General features: G+C 34.8%; 1 protein-coding gene across 3 annotated transcripts in view; it reads right to left on the reverse strand.

Moving 5' to 3' along the window:
• The window catches only part of EPHA5 (EPH receptor A5), a 398,564-nt gene that overhangs the window by 283,286 nt on the left and 108,646 nt on the right, over nt 1-6,632 (reverse strand). The gene's annotated exons all lie outside the window — the stretch shown is intronic.

Genomic DNA, 6,632 nt, shown 5'->3' on the forward strand with positions numbered 1-6,632 from the left:
TTATTTCTCTGCTGCTGCTGCTGCTGCTGCTAAGTCGCTTCAGTCGTGTCCGACTCTGTGCGACCCCATAGACGGCAGCCCATCAGGCTCCACCATCCCTGGGATTCTCCAGGCAAGAACACTGGAGTGGGTTGCCATTTCCTTCTCCAATGCATCAAAGTGAAGAGTGAAAGTGAAGTCGCTCAGTCATGTCCAACTCTTAGTGACCCCATGGACTGCAGCCTACGAGGCTCCTGCGTCCATGGGATTTTCCAGGCAAGAGTACTGGAGTGGGGTGCCATTGCCATAATTCTGGTTTTACAGTTGCATAATATTATTTCAATATTTGTGTCCAAAGTAAGATTACCTTTCCAAACATCATTTCTATATTGTAAAATCAAAAAAGTAGAACAAGCCTTCCAAAATCATGTTATTTCGATGCTGGATGCTTGGGGCTGGTGCACTGGGACGACCCAGAGGGATGGTATGGGGAGGGAGGAGGGAGGAGGGTTCAGGATGGGGAACACATGTATAATTTTTTTTAAATTAAAATTGAAGAAAAAAAAAAGAAATAATAAAAAAAAGAAATATGACTCTCTAAAGTAATTAATATAATTTGTTTTTTACAACAACTTTGTCACTAATAATTTTTGAATTTATAAATATACTGCAATTGAAGCACATATTGACATGACAGGGTTAGGATATGCCTATTTCTCTAACCTTTTTTCTGGCCCAGTAGCTGAACTAATCTTTAGAAATAACTTGTGATCCTAGTGATGACTTTAGTGAATTTTATATCCAATATGCCAAAATAAAATGTGAATCATTTTTCATGAGTTAAATGTGACCCATTTCTAGGACTTTAAAGAAAATAAGTTTTTAAGGAGTGAAGGAAGTAAATAATTATTCAATAAGGATAAATATGAAACTTAGTTCTGTACCTTGCAGTATGTTTTCTGTTTAATTTTACTCACTGGGTGATGAATTTCTCATGTTTCACTTTAAACCTCATCCCTAAATAATGATATTGCTTCTAGGCTCAAACCAAGAGTACAAGAATTTCTTTTGTCTTCAGAAGATTTTTCTCCCAAAACGATTCTGAAATTAATTTTCAAGTACATACTTATGGATATAATAATTTTATTATTTATGATAATGTCATCACACTTACTTTAGTTATTTTATCACTGTAATATGTCACTCAACCTCCACAGCAGGCATTCTAGAGATAAACATATGGACTAGAAAAAGAATTAAATCTCAATATTTTAATTTAAATCCTAACCACATCTAATAGCTTCCAAGCATGAAACATTCCTTTATTTCACATATTATTGGGATGTTTCATGCTTGGAAGCTATTAGATGTGGTTAGGATTTAAATTCAAAAAATTCAGACAGTCCAAAAGCCATGCTTATCAACTTTTATCACTTTAGTAACAATGAAAGGTGACAGAAATTAATAAACATAACTTCTGTGACTTATACTAGCTAAAAAGCTTATATAACTATTTTGGCTATTAATCTATTTCTCTGGCAGAGTTTCTCTCAGCTTATATACATGGAGTATGACAAGCATGTGTGTGTAAGAAAGTAGAAATAAAGAAAAGTAAAATAGTGTGTCCTTCACTCTCACTTATTACTTCTGTAATAATAATTACCGCAACAATCCTGTAAGATGGATTTGAATATATTTCAAAACTTTGAAAATACTCAAATACATTCATACTCTTAAAGCTTCAAATTAAAAGAAAAATTAGAAACACAGTAAAATAGTTGTTACGGTAGGTTTATTAAAATTTTATTTCAAAAAAAAGAGACAGCAGTCTAAATGTCTACAATATATACATATTTTGGAATATTATCCAGCCATTAAAAATAATTTTCTCAGAAAGTACTGAAGACCATAGCAAAACGCTCTAGTAATGCTCCAGAGATACTGTTTCTGTGAAAGTCCATCCCAATTGACATTTCCTATAAATCCCCTTAAACTTCAGATGAATTCTCTAGCATCCCACCTTCAGTTCAAGATCAGAGTTAGGGAAATTCTAACACTTAAAATCCCTGGTTTTATGGGACAGTGTTTCACATTTAGGGACAAGGCAAAAAGCCTGGTACATGGGGATAATCTTGATAAACACTGTTCCTAAAAAAGAAGATCTAAATTGTGAAAAGACCATCATTAGCCATAGAAAAGGATAAATCCAGGAAAACAATATAAAGAACTGAGAACTTTTAGGAGACAGCAATCAACATAAAGCATATACAAGCTAGAACAAGTAAGCAGATCAGAGAGAGTAGCTGAACACAAATCACAAGATGAATTATTTCCCAGTGAAATTGAGCATATTTTACAGCATCTCTACTGCTTAATACCTTGGATAGTCAGCAATCTAAATGTTTGAACTACTACCAAGCTGAGTAGCCATCCAAAGTAGCTGGCGGGGTGGGGGTGAGTGGCTGCCAAACCCCACTCCTCAACAACTTTATGACAGAGAAATCATCTAGTCTCTCCACCTGATACTTCCGCCAACTCAACATGGAGATGTTAGTTCTTCTAAATATTCTACTACACTGTGAAATTATCAATTTGAAAATCTATTCAGGGTCTCAAAGTTTCCCCCATAAAAGTCTCTGCAAAAGGATGAAAGCATTATATTTAATATTATAATGGTATATTTCCTAACAAGAATTATACCACTTCTCCTTCCCCTCACCCTATAAAAGAAAAGGATCTAGTCTATAAGCAGACAGTTCTAAATATATGACCCTATTAAAAACTCAATAGCAATCTCATTGACAGTATCTTAAGATAATGAGAACTCTATTAAAAGTAACTTTACAAAATTAATCAAGGGCATGCCATTTTCCAATTGTGGTCTAAACTTTTTCTAGCAACAGCCCCATGGCAGAGCTCTCCATCCATGTGGTAAAAAATGGCAAAGTATAACAATAAGATGTGGTACATGGAGTGTGTCATTATCATTCACCTGAAGAGGCTATCTGTAGTTATTCATCCAATATTAAGTGTCATCCATAAACTATTCATATAGTTGAATGTAAAAATAAACTAAGAAACTAAAATGTCCTGTTACTCACCACACACTTTGACATATTTTCTTTATTTTCTACTAAAAATTGTCACTTACTCGATAACTCTATTCACTTGGGAGATCTCTCACCCTAGATACACACAAAACATTCGTGAAGTTAGGACAGGCAGGCATTTGGAGTAACACCGCTGGGAGTTTAGGTCTTGACTTCATACTTGATGCAAATGTTCAGTACCTTGCCACTTCGCTCCCAGTCCATCAGTTTGAATGACATTCTCTATCCACACCGAAAGAGATAAATTTTACATGCCACAGAAATATGAAAATAAATCTTATTTTTCTTGACCACATATAAATCTTTCTAACACTGTTGCTAATAGAATGTTTGCATGTCCATTTTATTTCTAATCAAGGAAATACTTGCTAAAAATCATATCTGAAGGTAAGGCTTATTTTTAATTATTATTATTTTATTGGCTGATCACAGACTTAAGTTTAACTTGTTAATCATCATAATTTTAATATATTTACTTAAGAGTAAAATTTGATTAACTGAATATATTTTGTATCTCAAAATTTGTGAGAATTCTTATTTTTAAAAGACCATTTTAATCTACTGTACCTCAGTATTTGCAAGGTATCTTCTTTAATACTTTTAGCTATGCTCATGCATGAAATAATTAGGCAGTTCACTTCAAAGACTTTTATAAATCAGTGACAACGACATCATTTTACTATATTAAAAAGTCTGCTATATCATGTATATGTGACTGTAGCACATGAAGTTACTATGCATCTTGAAGCTCATAAGAGAGTGGGGTTTAGAGACTACAGCAGGAAAAGTGTTTCCACAGTCAGTTAATTTAAGTTACTATAATGTAAGCCCAATTTATTTATCATTCCTTTGCTTGAAAGTTTTAAGCAAATTCTGCATATATACTATTATTTGTATTTTAATTTGAAATAGAATAGATTGTTTTAAAAAGCAGACTTTGTTTTAGACAAAAACATTACATTATAAATGAAGAAATACAACTACCTAGACCTTAAAATGTCAGTAGAATTCCAGCCACAATTTCTTTATTAAAGAAAAAAGGTCAAAGGGAAAATACATACTTTAGGGTCAAAACTGAAGTGTACCTGTAAAAAAATCCCTTCACATTTCTCTCACACCAGAGTGTATGTTACCAATTATACTAGAAATAGTTTCCATGAATTTAGGTACATTTTGTTCTTTGTTCATCTTACATCTCCTGTAGTGGAATATCTAGTACTTAATGATGCCCAATCAATATTCATTGAATAATTAAATATATGCTAATTATAAATAAGTTTAATTACACAAAATGGGTTACTTCTTGAGATATCTCTGTATATCAGTGTATCTATCTGCTGCTGCTGCTGCTGCTGCGTCTCTTCAGTCGTGTCCAACTCTGTACGACCCCATAGACGGCAGCCCACCAGGCTCCCCCATCCCTGGGATTCTCCAGGCAAGAATACTGGAGTGGGTTGCCATTTCCTTCTCCAATGCATGAAAGTGAAAAGTGAAAATCAAGTCGCTCAGCCGTGCCCGATTCTTAGCGACCCCATGGACTGCAGCCTACCAGGCTTCTCAGTCCATGGGATTTTCCAGGCAAGAGTACTGGAGTGGGGTGCCATTGCCTTCTCTACAATGTACCTATATGTATATCTAATTTCTAACTCTCTAACACTATCTTTAATTTAATCTCCACACCCATCCTAAATGTCTGACTCTTTGGGGATTATTTATGATTTTCTCCAACAAAACTCTTCCTAAAATAACTCCACTCCAATCCTCAGTTGTTTTTTTTTTTGGTAATATATACATAACTCATATAACAAGCAGACTTGTTACTTCCAAACTTTTACACTCAGAAAAATAATAACTGTGGTTTTCTCCTCTTCCCTCTCTCCCATGGAAAGGTCAGTAACAAATATCACTGGTGGAGGAGGAGACTGAAAAACCAGGAACTCAGTGTTCAGACTCTCTGCCATCATCAAGGGAAGGAACTGGGGACAGTGGCAGTTCACCTGCGCAGTCCCAGTAAGTAGAGTGAAACAGACACTCAGCTCAGATGACTGCCTCACCCACATATGCCCTGGATGATCTGAGCCACTAATATCTGTTCAGTGCAGAATGTTGATATCAATTAACGTAGTGCAAACTTGAAAAGGCTACTTTTCTGTAAAAAAAAAAAAAAAAACTGTATGTAAATTACAGTTTTATTTAGATTTTACTGTTTGCAATGAAAAATATGTACACTTTCTGAATGTTTTTATAAAAAAGGGAACAATATAGATACATTAGAAAACCAGGTCTTTGAAGTTTACCAAAAAATACATGGCCTATATTTAGTATTAAAACTTAGGCAACAATTTGGCAACAAGCTAAAGAAAATATGAAAGCAAAACTACATAAAGTGCCCTTGTTGGCTTTTACTCATTCTAGATGATTCAAGAATTATAGGTTCTAGCATTATTCCTGAACCTATAATTATAGCTTTCTTATGTAAATAATTCCACATTGGTTTGAAATACTAAAGCTTACTATTAACACCAGTAAGAGCATATTTTTGGATATAATCAAACACTATACTAACATGATCCTCAATTAGACCTTAAACTAGAAAACACAGCTGAATGTGGGAAACAATTACTTTATTTGGTATCTTGAAATGTGATAGAAACTGCTATATAAAACTGCTAAGATAGAAACTGCTATATAAAACATACTTTTATAGCTAGCAGGTATGGAACTGCAAAAAATTTTTTTCAAAGATCATTTAAAAATTCTTATGGGAATTCCTTTTTTTTTTTTAACTAAAAAATAACTAGATAGTCAGTTTAGCAGGAGGGTGTGGAATTTCTACTGTTTCATCTCCTTAGTTACATCCTCAGTGTTGTTCTTCCCAGGTATTTGGTAGCTCAGTAGGTAAGGAATCCACCTGCAATGCAGAGGACCCAGGTTTGATCCCTGGGTTGGGAAGATCCCCTGGAGAAGGAAATGACAACCCATTACAGTATTTTATCTGAAAAGTCCCATTGACAGAGGAGCCTGTCATCTGGACAGGCTACAGTCCACTGGGTCACAAAAGTTGGATACGATTTAGTAATTAGACAATTACCACTCATTGACTGAATAACTAGAGGACATAAAAGAATTTTCATGTAGAATGTTACATAATGGGGTGAAGGATGCATGTATAGAACCATTTCACACAGCCATTTTAGGGTTGTGGCAGTGCAGCCTAAGTAATGTAAGATATATGAATATTATGAGATATACAAATATTGGAAAAATGAATATAATTACATTTAGATTATGTTGCTATATGTTACTGTTATTTTCAAAATATTTCCTAATTTTAGAATCAGGAATATAATTTATCTTCATTTCAGTTCAGTTCAGGCACTCAGTCGTGACTCTTTGCAACCCCATGAATCGCAGCACGCCAGGCCTCCCTGTCCATCACCAACTCCCGGACTTCACTCAGACTCATGTCCATTGAGTCAGTGGTGCCATCCAGCCATCTCATCCTCTGTCGTCCCCTTCTCCTCCTGCCCCCAAGCCCTCCCA

The sequence above is a fragment of the Bison bison genome, unplaced genomic scaffold (genome assembly GCF_000754665.1).
Source record: "Bison bison bison isolate TAMUID 2011002044 unplaced genomic scaffold, Bison_UMD1.0 scf7180017864279, whole genome shotgun sequence".
Lineage (NCBI taxonomy): Eukaryota > Metazoa > Chordata > Mammalia > Artiodactyla > Bovidae > Bison > Bison bison.